Here is a 15,566-nt window from a genome sequence, read left to right as displayed (position 1 = left end):
TGGATTGTAAAAGCGAGCACTGAGCCAGCCTCAGTTAATTAGTGCTGAGGGGCTTTTTGTATTGACAGTAACTGCTGTGATCCAGTTATCACAGTGAGACACAGCGTGTCAAATACTGCGGCAGACTGTTAACTGTAAAATACAGAGATTTAATTTCACTGCGCGTTCAAAAAACTAACTCTGTCTCTTCCAAGAGCGAATCTGAGTTATTTCAGCTTGTCCTGGTCAATATATTTATAAAGAGGATCGGAACACTTTTAAACATTTAGCGTGTCGTTCCACAGAGATAAAGTGGAAGATTGTTGTACCTTTTCACAAACTAATATTGTGTTTTATTTAAGCCTCATTTACGTTGACAATCCTGCTGTGGCCCTGATCACCAATTTGGACAAACTCTTTCACTGAGGTTTTTGTACGAGGATGTCGCTGTGCACAGCACCGTGACCCCCTGTAGTCACAGTGACAGACACCCGCACAAAAACTGCACTCACTCCCTGTTCAGCCCTGCCGCTCAATATTCACTTCAAATAGACGATTACTTCTGATCGAATTTACAATTTAGACAGCAGTTCATAAAACGCAATGCACATAGACTTTCTCCAAGTATCAGAAATAATACAACGATGAGTATATCCAGGCCTGTAATTACTGAAACTGTTAACAGTAAACATCAACAGACAAAAGCTAATACTTGCAGATCGATTGGTTTGTTCGGTTTTACTGTTTAATTTTCCCTGTGTCAGTTATGTAAGAAGCAGCTTGTGTTTTGACTCTGATCACTGCCATAAATAATTACATTTGGATCAAGTACTGACCTTCAGGTTAAGGTGCAAGTTGCTGAATTCCCTCTCGAGCTGTTCTTGTGCGGGTCCAGCCCTGGTTCCTCTCGCTGTGGTCTCTTGCACAGTAATAGATGGCGGTGTCTTCGGTCTTCAGGTTCGTCATGGCCAAAGAGAAGATGTTGTTTGAAGTGTCTTTGGAAGCAGTGAATCGATCTTTAATGGCTGGGGCGTAGCCGTTGCTGGATGAATCATAGTAGCTAACGAGCCACTCCAGCCCCTGTCCGGGAACCTGGCGGATCCAACCCATCCAGTGGCTGCCAAGATCGAAGCCGCTGGTTCTACAGGTCAGTCTCAGGGAGCCTCCGGGACGCCCGGTCTCTGCCTCCGGCTGAGTCAACACAACATCCGACTGGACATCTGTAAAAATATATCAAAAAGCCCGAGGATTAATGCTGGTGAAATGATTGGTGACTCTGGAACATTCCAGAGAGAGACTAACACTGAGACAGCAACAGTGAGAGACTTAGACAATAAAAACTACTCACGGGATAAGAAAGTCAGCAACAAACTGAGAGAAATGGCCCACCTCATCCTTCTGTTCATTTGGGGAAATGGTTGTGTCAGGAACTCAGTGAGCAAACCAGCTCCCGGACTGTTGGATTCGGGTCCCAGTGAGCGGCATTTAAATACCCGGCAGAAGGGGCGGGTTTCCAGGCGCCGCCTGTTGATTCTCTGGTGGAGGCGGCGACTGGATCCACGTCCCACCTTCCACTCCCCCAACAGAATGGACCCAGAGATTTACTATAGGTTATTGTTAAATAGACATTTATCTGTATCGGGATATTTGTTTGTCTGAATGGATTCATTGTAATGTCTCTCCTCATCCTAATCTAAATTATATTTTCGCACCTGTTAATAAAAGTGAATTCGATTGTAAACTCAGTCCTTTTCTTTCTACTCGTCAACATAATGGGATGAACACAAACAGGTTAAATTATATTAACAGGGAATAAGATGTCTCTCTGTCTGATTTGTAACAACTCCGGTTCTTTATCCCATTAAAACAATAACTTATAACTTAAGTCGGCAGCACGGTAGCACAGTGGCTAGCACTGTGGCTTCACAGCGCCAGTGTCCCAGGTTCGATTCCCGGCTGGGTCACTGTCTGTGCGGAGTCTGCACATTCTTCCCGTGTCTGCGTGGGGTTCCTCCGGGTGCTCCGGTTTCCTTCCACAGTCCAAAGATGTACGGGTTAGGTGGATTGGCCATGCTAAATTGCCCTTAGTGTCCAAAACGGTTCGGAAGGGTTGTTGGGTTCCGGGGATAGGGTGGAAGTGAGGGCTTAAGTGGGTCGGTGCAGACTCGATGAGCCGAATGGCCTCCTTCTGCACTGTATGTTCTATCAGGAGAATTGTTCTCGATTTCTGTAACTAAATACGGGCAATGAATAAAGTGATTTACTTAAAGTGTGGAAGACTCTCATTAAGCAATGTCGGTCTGGGGACAAGAAGAAATTCTCACATTAGACAATGTTTCTCCTGGTATTTCTGGATCTGTCCCTGAGCCTCAGACAGTCCTGTGAACATTAGCGGTAAAAGAAGCCCACTTGTCTGATAAGTAAGCAGCGAGTTGACAGAGAAACAGAAAATTCACATCAGCTTTTGACAGAGAAGTTAATGAATCGGAATAGACACGGCGATCAGTAAAGTTATCCTTCAGCATCCAAATCATTGCCGCTAATTTTACTGACCACCGGCTGTCGAACATTCCCGGGTGTTGGGAACACAGGATATCAGGACTTTGTGGCGTATTAAGCACTATCACAAGAATAAATGTTTTCTCTTCCACTGAAGCAGGTCATGAACTGGTCATTCCTCCACTCATTGGCAGCAATGAGTGTGACTGTTAAACAATGGAAATCAGCACAAATTAAACTGTACAGAACACGGTGCTAATCGGGTTCAAGAGACGCCCCCGTTTCAATGAAGTCAACAACTCCGAAAATATTCCAGGAATCCCGGCGGGTTCAAGGCAGAATTATGATTTTCTTTTAATTTAACTTATTTTTTTTGCAATTCCACTCATCTTATTGGGCTTGTGGACTTGGTCCGTCAACACCACTCACTCTCACTCCATTAGGTTCTTAACAAACGGACTTTAATAACTACAGTGACCTTTACTCGGAATCAATGTAAATTAAATAGCAGTTAGTCCGTTTACTATTTTCCGATGGCGTTTAATCTCAAAGTGAACAGAACATTCACTGAATATGTTGGTTTGATGGATCACCATTTAAAAAGTTTAGTTCATGTGAGACTGAAACATTTATTGTTTAAATGGATAAATCCCATTTTATCCATTCATATTCAGGCTAATCTGCCCCACACAGTATTTGGCAGCAATCCAGCCCCCTGCAGTCAGGCAGGCTCGAAAGTTCAATGTTGTTTACAGGAAACATCTGGATTTTTTTTTTCAAAGATCTGTTTCTTCAGTACTGACCGCTTGGCTGCAAGCCAACTTCAAACTCTTAACATTGTCAATGAGGACTATTTATAAATACATCTACCCAGCAACAGTACTGGAGATCATTTTATGTTTTAAAATTGTGAACCTATTTGAACTGCTCCCCTCTCTAAGGAAAGGATAATTATCCAGCTTCTCTGACCCCTCTGAGCAGCAATATCCCGCTGGAGGATCTCTCCCACATATCATAGCATTGTGATAACTGATAGAAATACAAGCAGACTATCAGACAGACTATCAGACAGAGGGTACATTTTGTAATAGATAAACATGTATATTTATGTATTTTTCCCTGTATTCGTCCATGGAACGTGGGACTCACTGTCAAGATCACCGTGTGATCCCTGTCCTTAATTGCTGGTGAACTGAGTGGTTTGCTGGGCCAGCTCAGAAGGAGCTGAAGGGTCAGACATGTTGCTGTCCGATTGGAGCCACATGTAGGTGAGACCAGGGAGGGATGTCAGATTTCCTTCATTGGTGAAGCAGAGGGGATTTCATGGTCACAGTTAGTATGCATTTCCGATTTATTAATTGAACTCAAATCCCCCCACCGGCTATGGTAGGATTTGTACCCAAGTCCCCGCAGAATTAGCCTGGGCCTTTGGATTACTGGTTCAATGTCATTAATACTCCCCCACCATCCACCCAAAAGATAAAGGGATTACTGATTTGATGTACGGGCCGGGTGTTGGTTGGATGCCTGAATATGTTGATTGACGAATCAGTGAATGAGGTTGATGGATGGATGGATAGTTGGCCCTGAAAGATACTGTTCTACATTCTCAGTTTTGCGTTGATGACTTCACAAATTAAAGCTGGTCCATTATAATTTGTGTCAGTGTAATGCATTCGGTAGCTGAAGCTGTTCGGGGTGAATTCCACCCCCAGACTATCGGGAACTGACGAGATGGACGTCACGAAGAGGAAACTGGAGACATTCCTGCAGTGCTGGTGATTCTTCTCCGCTGATGGTGAATCTTCACCTCAAACACAGAAAGCGGGAACATGATTACATTGAGGAGGGACGGCTGTAATTTTTGGCACATGTCATTTCATGTACAATAAGTCACTCAAGATGTCCTCCCCCAAATCAGTGAAGACACCAGACTTGGGACAGAAATACTGTGGAACTCAGTGGACAGCTGCAGACGTTGAATTACTTTCCAAAACAGTGTAATAACATACTAGGATTCAAAGATTTATTAACGTCACATTAGGTACAGGAGGTTTCATTTCTACCGACACTTTAAAAATCATCTCACACTCCAGTCTGGAGATTCTGTGACGACGAGGTGATCACTGACCAATACAGCGCAGAGGCTGCTGGGTGGCTGCACATTATCCTTGGTGTGGTTTAATTCCAGTTCACATTGAATTCCGGTGAAGATGTGACTTCTTGGTGGCAGAATGGTCAGTGCTATCTCAATTAAATTTAATCTCAATAGATTATGTTAAACATACGAATCTAGGAATGAGGAGCGGAAGTCGGCAATTCAGGCCCTCGAGCCTCCTCCGCCATTCAGTCATCATGGCTGATCTCTTCCTGGTCTCAAATCCACCTCCCTTAAAGGAATTGCATTTACATTTTGTAAAACTAAGTGCGGATCATAATTGGCGAATATAACTTTTTATGTTGTGAGTTGATGATAATTGATTAATATCATTATTTAACTTTGTGAATTGTGACAAGTGGTAATATGCGCCACGGAATTGCTGAACAATGAGCATTTACAGGAAAATAGAATCCAACCATCGCCCACTTGATATTGACTGATATTGCCATCGCTGAATCCCCCACGATCAATACACTGGGGTTACCATTGACCAGAAGCTGTACTGGACTGACCATATAAATGCTGAAGCTACAAGATCCGGTCAGCGTCGAGGAAACCTGCGGCGAGCAACTCACCTTCTGACTCCCAAAGCCTGTTCACCATCTGCAAGGCACAAGTCAGGACTGTAATTGAATATTCTGACACCATGCAGGCCAAAGCAGCCCGCTTGATTGCCACCCTATGCGCAAACACTCATTCCACCCACCACCGAAGAACAATGACAATAATGTACCATCCACAAGATACGCTGCAGCAACGCAGCAAGTCCCCTTTGAAACACCTTCTAACCCAGGACTTCTTCCAGAAGGAAAAGGCAGCTGACACATGGGAAGATGACCACCTGGAAATTCCCCTCCAAATCTTATAGTCTCTGCTCTGCTGACGATGTCGAATGTTTATTGAGATTGATGAAAGTAAGGTGACGAGGTCTACCTCCAAATCACTCACTATCCTGATTTGGAAATATATCACCAAATCTTCGCTGTCGCTGGTTCAAAAACCGACAACTGCCTCCCTAACAGCATCGTCTGTGTACCTACACCAGAGTGACTGCAGAGGTTCAAACGGGCAGTTCACCGCCTCTTTGTGAAAGGCAATTAGCGATGGACAATAAGTCATGGCCTAACCCTCTACGGCCACACTGTACAACTTAATTTAAAACTGCACTTTGTGGAACGAGGGCAATTTGTGAATCTAACTATTTATATTCATAAATGAATGAAAATTGGTAAATAGAATTGCTATGTTTTGGAACATTTATGACCTGCGCCTTCTCTGCTGGAAGATATAAGACATCCCACAGGAGATGCATGATGCAAAGTCATAACCAATATCGGAAAACAAAGTGGACGGAGGAAACTGCAGCAACTATTGGCATATCCTGGAGTATTGTGTTCAGTTTTGGTCTCCTTACTTGAGAAAGGGCGTACTGGCACTGGAGGGTGTGCAGAGGACATTCACTAGGTTAATCCCAGAGCTGAAGGGGTTGGATTACGAGGAGAGGTTGAGTAGACTGGGACTGTACTCATTGGAATTTAGAAGGATGAGGCGGGATCTTATAGAAACATACAAGATTATGAAGGATATAGATAGGATAGATAGGTTGTTTCCACTGGCGGGTGAAAGCAGGACTAGGGGGCATAGCCTCAAAATAAGGGGAAGTAGATTTAGGACTGAGTTTAGGAGGAACTTCTTCACCCAAAGGGTTGTGAATCTATGGAATTCCTTGCCCAGTGAAGCAGTAGAGGCTCCTTCATTAAATGTTTTTAAGATAAAGATAGATAGTTTTTTGAAGAATAGAGGGATTAAGGGTTATGGTGTTCGGGCCGGAAAGTGGAGTTGAGTCCACAAAAGATCAGCCATGATCTCATTGAATGGTGGAGCAGGCTCGAGGGGCCAGATGGCCTACTCCTGCTCCTAGTTCTTATGTTCTTATCTCACTCATAGCAGCACTGGGAAGGCCTTTGCTAGCTTCACACTTTAAACACTTCATCTGCTTGTAGGCCTAATGTTGCTGGAAGAAAGGCGCGGTATTCATGTCGCAAGATTTACTCTGGACATGATCTGCTCCCTCTGCCACATGTCTACCTCTTCACCTTACTTTCGTCAATCTCAATAAACATTCAACACTGTCAGCGGAGTAGGGACTATATGATTTGGGGAAAATTGACTGTCTGCTAAAGCTCCCCTGTCTCATTCACTCCTTCCATGGCAAAATGCACTGCACTGTACAGATTGATGATTCCACATCCGAATGATTCTAAGTGAATAATTGAGTGAAAGATGACCATGTCCCACACCCAACTCTATTCGGCAGCTTCCTCTCCATGCTGCTGATCTTCGCCTTCCCTGAAGATATGGATGAAATCCAGGAGCACACTCGGTCAGGCTGCAACCTCTGCAACCTCAGTCATCAAACGGAGACATAATCAGAATACATCCTCATCAGAGAATTCCTCTACTCTGAAAATCCGATCATCCAGACAAAACATCATCTGTAGAGACTTGTGGACTGTGACCCTGGTGCCCGTATCTTGTTCTTCCTTACCATACGCATGAGGAAAACCGTGGTCGTGGGTCAAGGTGTTGCACTTTCGCCATGGTCACACTAAATGAGAGCAGGCGAGCAAATTCTGCTGCCGAGTTTTCATGGCGAGAGACTGCCTTGAAGTAGAATGTAATGCTGTCATGGGGAAAGCAGACACGACCGTTGTTTTACTCATTAAATGCCCATGGAATAACAGCAAGCTGACCCTTTGGAACAAGCTGATGGTTTATATGGCGTCAACGCCCAGAAACTTGTTGTATGGCTGTGCAACAAGGAACACTTACAGCTGTCAAGAAAAAAAGCTCCGCCAATTCCATCTTTGTTGTCTGCAATGCATTATGGATATTTACTGCCCGGACAAAATCAGAAATGCGGCACTTCTCTCAAAGACAGAGTTTGCAAGTCTCTTTGAGACAATTAAAAAGAGGTGGCTTGCACATTTCCAGTATGGTCGCTAAATGGGACATGGTCACACGACCAAGGAATTTCCACGTTGCGAAGTAGCCGGAGCCACGCACCCAGTGGGAAGCCCGATATTCCGCTTCAATGATTCTTCCAAGTGTGACATAATGTCCCTAAACCTAAACATTGATCAGCACACTTGGGTGCCACCAGCTGCAAACTGAAAAAAATGGCGACACCTCCGGCAGCTGGTGTGAACCACCAGGACCAGTGGATTTAGCAGCTTTGAAATCGACACAAACCGAGAAAATGACAACCCAGAAGACAATTGGGAGCTTCAGGTGCAACATTTGTGGAACTATTTGCTGTGTATCTATTGGAAATAGAAGGATGCCGTGGCCTTTGTGAAATTTAGTTGTGCGCAACATGTGTTTCACACAAACACACACACACACACACAGTCTCTCACACACGCATTCTCTCTGTCTTACACGCACACCCACATTTCACCTTTAAAATTAAAATCCCATGTTAACTTCCTGGGAAGGTTCGGAGACAATGGCCCCAACCATTTTCCAGGTGGTATAATGAATCAATAAACTCTCCCCAACACTATGTTTGTTAGATGAATGTTACATTTCCCATAGACTCCATCCAGCGCCCAGGTAAACATTTCTCCATTTCACAAAGATGAACAAAAATGCATGACCAGGAATTGAGCCGCTTTGCTCTGGTGCTGATCTCAATGTGGGAGAATCAGCCAGCGACACCTGCAATTAGTTACACTTTAGATGTTGGCACCTCCCGCAGAAGGCGATGTGATATTACATTTGTGGAAATGGATTATGGATACATCAACATCATAGATTATATCTGACAGCGACATTTTCACAGTAACTGCAATTGCAAATTTTGGCCAGCAGATGGAATTTAAATCGAGATGCCTTGCATTACATGAAGCAGACATTGCCTCAATAATTACTGCTGTCTCTGCTAATTTTAAATTGGACTTCATCTGTATTTTTGTCAGACTAGACTCTGTCTTTGTTTATAATACACAACAGTCTGTTTAAATTAATACTGCACCAGTACTTGTCAATGTTTATATCACACAATCAATGTGATCCTATTTTCAATATACAGGATCTATCTCTGCAGTTTTGCCACATCCAGTCCTGAATATTAATGAATAAATAAACAAAAAGCCAGCATAGGAGCCTCAATAAAATCCCCCTCTTCAATGATGGGGGACCCCAGCACGTCAGAGCAAAAAACAAGACTGAAAGTTTCTGCCAGAGGTGCCGAGAGGATGATCCATCTCGGCCTCCTCCGGTGGTCTGCATCATCATGGGTGTCAGTCTTCAGGAAATTTGATTCACGCCACACGATATCAAGAAATGGCTGATGGTGCTGCAAATGCATTATCCCTGGCAACGTTCCAGCAGCAATATTGAAGGTTTGTGCTCCAGAACTGGCTGCGCCCCAGACAAGTTTCTCCAGTACAGGAACAGCACTGGCATGTACCCAACAATGTGTAACATTGACAAACATGACCCGTCCACAAAAGGCAGGATAAATCCAACCCGGCTAATTATTTCCCTGTCAGTCCACATTCGATCATCAGCAACTTCATGAGAAGTGTCAAGGATCACCCTGTCACATATCATCTCCATAGCATAATGTCCCCGGCCCTAGCTTCTCAATTCATCATAAGGTCAGAAGTGGGATGTTCGCTGATGATTACTAAATGTTCTGCACCATATTCGACTCCTCTAATACTGCAGCAGTCTGTCTTCTATACAGCAAGACTTGGACAACATTCAGGCTTGGGCTGACAAGTGTCAGGCAATGACCATCCCAAAAAGGGAGATTCTAACCATCTCCCCTGGATTTTAAATGACACTACCGTGATTGAATCCCCCACTGTCAACATCCTCTGGATTATCATTGATTAATAACTGAATTGGAAGAATCTTTTAAATAATATGGCTACAAGAGCAGCTCAGTGGCTGGAAATTCTGCGGTGAGTATTTAACCTCCTGACTTCCTAACCCAGATCCATCATCGTAAGGCAGAAGTCGGGAGTTTAACTGAATGTTCTCCATTTGTCTCACATGTGCCCCTCAAGCAACACGAGAGAATCGCGACGCCATCCAGGACAAAGCAGACGTCTCGACAACTCCCCATCGACCAGCTAAAACATTCACTCCCTGAATCACGGGTGTACAATTCTAGCAGCGTGAACGATATTCAAGAATCTATTGCAGCAACTGCCTCCTTCTATAGCACCTTCCAAACCCACAAACTCAGCCATCTAAAAGGACCAGGCCCCGAGCGGTGCATTGCAACAGCAGGCCTTGCACGTTCCCCGCCAAGCCACACACCATCTTGATGGGAACTATGTTTCTGTTCCTTCACTGTCACTGGTCAAAATCCTGGAATCCCTTCCTATCAGCACTGTGGGTGCACTTGCTCAGGGTGGGATGCAATGGTTCAATAAGAGGGCTCAACACCACATTATCAAGGGCAATTAGGAATTAGCATCAAATGTTGACGCTACTGGTGACGCCAAGATCCTATTAAATCATTTTAAACATATCTCTCAGCTTACATTCACCTAGCCCCCGCCTTGGTTTAAAGTACATTCGGCCGTGTCTCTATCACATTGCAACAGGCTCTCTCTCAGTTTTCCTGCACTCGGCTGAATATCAGTTGTTAATCTACCAGCCCACACCCTGTTTATATTCCAATCATTAATTATGACGCACTGACCCATGTCTAGGTTAATCTGGCAAGAAATGCGTCACAATCGTTATTGCATCAGAACGTTTATCTGTGCATCGTAAACTGGAACAACATTCTGTTTGCATCACATGTGGTTCTGTCTCAATTATTACTCGACTAGATAGTTAGATTCTAATAAAGTAAATCCTGCTTTAGTTAATGCTACACCTGCCCATGTCCCTGTTTATATAACACTAGGCCCTGCCTGTTATTCTTGTATTGTACAATATCCTTCTTATTGCTGCATTGTTTGTGTCTCAATTTGTATCAGTCGACACTCCGCTCGAGCAGAACTCAGTTTAGATTGCACTAGACCCAGTCTCTGCTTATGGTGCCGGCGGCACGGTGGCACAGAGGTTAGCACTGCTGCCTCATAGCTCCAGGGTTCAATTCTTGACTATCGTGCCAAGTTTGCACTTTCTCCCTGTGTCTGAGTGGCTTTCCTCCGGGTGCTCTGGTTTCTTTCCATAGTCCAAAGATGCGTCGGTTAAGTTTATTGGCCATTCTAAATTGCGCAGGTCATGGTGCACGGGCGGGGGATGGGGGAGGGTGATCTTTCATAGGTAGGTGTAGATGCTATGGGCCGAGTGACCTTCTGCCCTATAGGGATTCTATATTTGATCCTAAATCTGCCTATTTTTTCGAGACCTGCTCACTTTTATTAATGCACCAGATGATACCTCTGTTTTTAACTGTGGGCGCATTATTCCACATGTCTTTGAGATGGAAATATAATATATTAAATACATATTTTGGACAAGAAATCAGTATATGGCAACAGCCTGAAACGGGATGTATAGTGTCTCCAGTGTGTGCGATGCAACATTTGATATTAATTTTCAGTGCAGTTAGCGGAATTAGATTTCAGTTGGCATTTCTTCTTTGCCAATGCCCAAGACCAATTTCTGCCCCAGAGAGCTGTATGTGTAGGAGGATGCAGAGTATTGTGTTCCCATGTGCTTGCTGCCCTTGTGATTCTCGGAGGTCTCGGGTATGGAAGGTGCTGTTGAAGAATTCTTGGCGAGTTGTTGCAGTGCATCCCGTCGATGTTACACACTGCAGCTACTGTGTGGCCGTTGTGAAGAGAATGAATGTTGCTGTAACATTAAGTACTCAGTTATTTATCTAATGGTCCTTTGCTTATGTTGCACAATTACAACTGGTCCATTCCCTCAGTTTATTGCACTAGGCCCAGGCAATAGAAGTTAAGTTGCACAATTTGAAATGGCTGCAAGAAGATCAGGGAGATCTGCGGTTGTATGTCCACAAAGCTAGGGTGCTGACAAGACAGATGGCGACGTTTATCTGGGCATAGATCAGCATTGCTCGCTGAAGAATTTTACATTATTACTGTTACCTCAGTTTTTCTTTATCTTCACAATTTCCACCCCAGCCACTTTCGACATTATTGTGCATGGTTTACCACAGCAAATACTGAGGCCGGGTCCAATGTAATATGAACAGAGATATGGCCCAATGCAGAACTGAGGCTGTGACTAATTTAATACAGAGACAGGTTTAAATTAATAGAAACAGAGTCAGGTTCTAGGTTAATGTAAACAGAGACAAACAGGTTCCATGTGTCCATAAGATATAGGAGCAGAATTAGGCCATTCGACCCATCGAGACTGCTCCACCATTAAATCCTGGCCGATATGTTCCGAATCCCCATTCTCCTGCCTTCTTCCAATAACCCCTGAACTCCTTATTGATCAAGGCATGTCCTCTAATTGGTGGCCTAGTTTAATATGAACAATCAGAAACAGATCCTTATTGAATATAAACTGACACGGGTACGAGGTAGTATAACATAAGCAGAGGTGGGTTCACGGCCTGGTACAATACAAAGGCAGGGCCTACTGTCCCTTCAAACACTCGCAGGACAGTTGCATCATTGCTTGGAGGCAAGATGTCGCCAGGACTTCTTCAATCATACTGTCCCCATCAAACATTCCCAGAGCAGCTGCAGATTGCATGAGGGGCTGGTTTAGCACAGCGGGCTAAATAGCTGGGTTGCAATGCAGACCAAAGCCAGCAGCGCGGGTTCGATTACCCTACCGGCCTCTCTGAACAGGCGGTGGAATGTGGCGACTTGAGGCTTTTCACAGTAACTTAATTGAAGCCTACTTGTGACAATAAGCGATTTTTATTATATGGAATTAAATTATTATATGGAATAACTCGCTTAGACACATTAAAGGCCTGGAAATCAAGGGTTCTATACCAGGTAAAAGCTCTTCTGCACTCTTCCTTCCGAGATCCCGAAGCCAGGTTGACAGTGAGGTTAGTTACTGCGTAAAGAAACCTCTGCATCTTTTCATCAAACTCACCCAGGTCAGGTCCAGCAGAGTTCAGATACGGAGTAGATCTCCCTGTGCACATTCATAACAAACACTCACAGGGCAGGTTTAGTGCAGGTTACATGCAAGTAAAGCTTGCTCCACCCTGGGCAAACAAATGCTCCAAGGTCACGGCAGCTTGGTGAAGTACAAGGAAAGATTCTCCGGCCCTGCCACATCAAATCCTCGCCACCAGGTGCAGCCCAGATCAGACATAGAGTAAAATTGTCCTACAGTTCTCATTAAACACTCCAAGATCATTGAATGCTCCAACCACATTTTAGAGTTAAACTCCCTCTACGTATTCCAATTCATTGGATTCAATCCATTTAGTTGGAAACCAATGGGGTGCGATTGGGCTGAGAGAATGTATTGGCCACATGTTGACTTCATGTTGTCGATTAAGCACAATGACCCATCGTGGAGAGTTATGAGAAAGGCAGAGAAAGAGATAGGATGCAGAAAAACTCTACGAACACATTTTGCAGGTCCTTATATTTAGAGATTAGAGGGAATCTTTCCTAATTCTGAACATGGATATCATCATGAAATTTTTCTCATATAACTGATGAATAAAAAATGTCGAAAAACAAGCATTACTGGAATCCGTTGATCTATTTGCATCCTTGCCTCTATTTCAGTGTTGTGTTGGTGGGGAAATATTTGTTTTGTTTTTCTCAGTCCACAATCTAAACTGGGACTTCTATTTCTGTGTACATAAACACCTCACGTATTGATTAGTTTCAACTCCAAATCGTGGTTTATTTTAAGAATATTGACAGTTGGTTAAAATGAATAGAAACTTCCATTGGAACAGATGTTACTTAATTGAAAGAAAAATAGATTTAAATTAAGTATTCATTCTGAAAGTTATGAAGCCTCAATTAATGAAGCATCTTTAACCAGCTACTTTTCCACTGAATGTTACTTTGATTGAAATATTAACCAGTTTAAAGTATTTAAATTAAAACGTAAGGCAGAGGAGTGATCTATTGTCACATTAATCTCAGATCATTCGACATGTTACAACTTGCATTTTAAAATGTAAACATTTGGAAAGAGCTTGCTTTTGTAAAACGCTTTACTCGACCTCAGGACATCCCAACGCCCTTAAAACTCGCTGATATATTTTTGCTGAATTTAGTCACTGCTGTAATGTTGGAAACAGAGCAGGGAATTTGTGCACAGCAAGCTCCCACAAACTGAGATGTGATAAGTGACCAGCTAATCTGTGATTTTAGTTGAAGAACGGACATTGGTCTAGCATACTGGGAAAAGCAGCTCTGCTCTTTAGAATTATGTCAATGAGGTAATCCACCTGAAATGTGAATCTGTTCCTCTCTCTGCTGATGCCCACTGACCTGCTGAGCAGCCTTTTTTGTTGTTTTAGTTTTAGATTTCCAGAATCTGCAGCACTTTGAACAGTTTTGGATTCATTTTCACCATAAGGCCATCAATGGCAAAGTCAGCATTAACTGTCCATCCCGAGGAGCCGGATGTGAACCACCTTTTTGATAAGGTGCACTTCGGGCGGTTTAATTCACATTTGACTTTCTGTAGCATCTTCCCATCAACTGACTTGCTTGCTCGGCAATATCGGAGATAGTTAATAGCCAACCCATCATTGTTGAACTAGAGTTACATACAGGGCAGACAGATTAAGGAGGGAAGCTTTCTTCTCCTGAAGGACATTGGTGAATCTGCTGGACTTGGCGAAATTTCGATAGCTTCATGAGTATTATGAACGACACGATGATTTTTATTTCTGATTTATTAATTCATTCAATTGCTATTTCCCCCAGCTACCATAAAACTATAAGAGGGAGGAGCAGATGTTGGCCATTCAGCTGATGGAATATGATCTGCCATTCAATGAGATCGTGGCTGATCTGATAAAATACACAACTGCTTCCGGTTGCGGCTATGCGGAGCTAAGCCGCACGATTCGGCAGCTCCCGCTACCACGGACATTCGGGCTCGCTAGAGGAGCCCCAACGGAACTTTTTTTGACGTCAACCCGTGGGGAAGGGAAGAGCGAGGTCCCCCTCCAACTTCTATGAAAGGGACCAGAAGTGTAACGGCCAAAAAAATCGGCACTGGAGCAGCGGGAGAAGCGAGGGAAAGAAAACAAAATGGCGGCGGCCAGAGACAAAGGGGAGCTGCAGGAGTTCATCAAGCACTGCTTCGAGGAGCAGCGCGAGGAGATGCGCAAGGAGATGCTGGCGCCTATGCTTTTGGCAATTGAAGGACTCGGGATCAGCCAGAAGGCCCACGAGGTTAAGATCCAGGAGTTAGAGAAAAGAGTCAGTCAGAACGAGGACGAACTCTTGGGCCTGGCGGTGAGAGTGGAGCAGCATGAGGCGCGACACAAGAGGTGGGCGGGAAGACTCGAAGACCTGGAGAACAGGTCGAGGAGAAATAATCTTCGGATCCTCCGTCTCCCTGAAGGATTGGAGGGAGCCGATCCCGGGGCATACGCGAGCACGATACTCGGGGCGATGATGGGCAAGGAGGCCCCTTCGAGGCTGCTGGAGTTGGATGGGGCACACCGGGTGCTGGCGAGGAAGCCCCAGGCAAATGAGCCACCAGGGCGATGGTGGTGAGGTTTCACCTGTTCACGGACAGAGAGTGGGTCCTGAAATGGGCCAAGAAGGAGCGAAGCAGTAAGTGGGACAATGCAGAGATCCGAATATACCCGGACTGGAGCACGGAGGTTGCAAAGCGGAGAGCGGGTTTCAACTGGGCCAAAGCGGTGCTGCACCGAAAAGGAGTGAAATTCGGAATGCTGCAGGCAGCGCGACTGTGGGTCACATACAAGGGCCAACACTATTACTTCGAAACGCCTGAAGAGGCG

The sequence above is a fragment of the Scyliorhinus torazame genome, chromosome 5 (assembly GCF_047496885.1).
Source record: "Scyliorhinus torazame isolate Kashiwa2021f chromosome 5, sScyTor2.1, whole genome shotgun sequence".
NCBI lineage: Eukaryota > Metazoa > Chordata > Chondrichthyes > Carcharhiniformes > Scyliorhinidae > Scyliorhinus > Scyliorhinus torazame.
Note: the sequence above shows the minus strand (reverse complement) of the source record.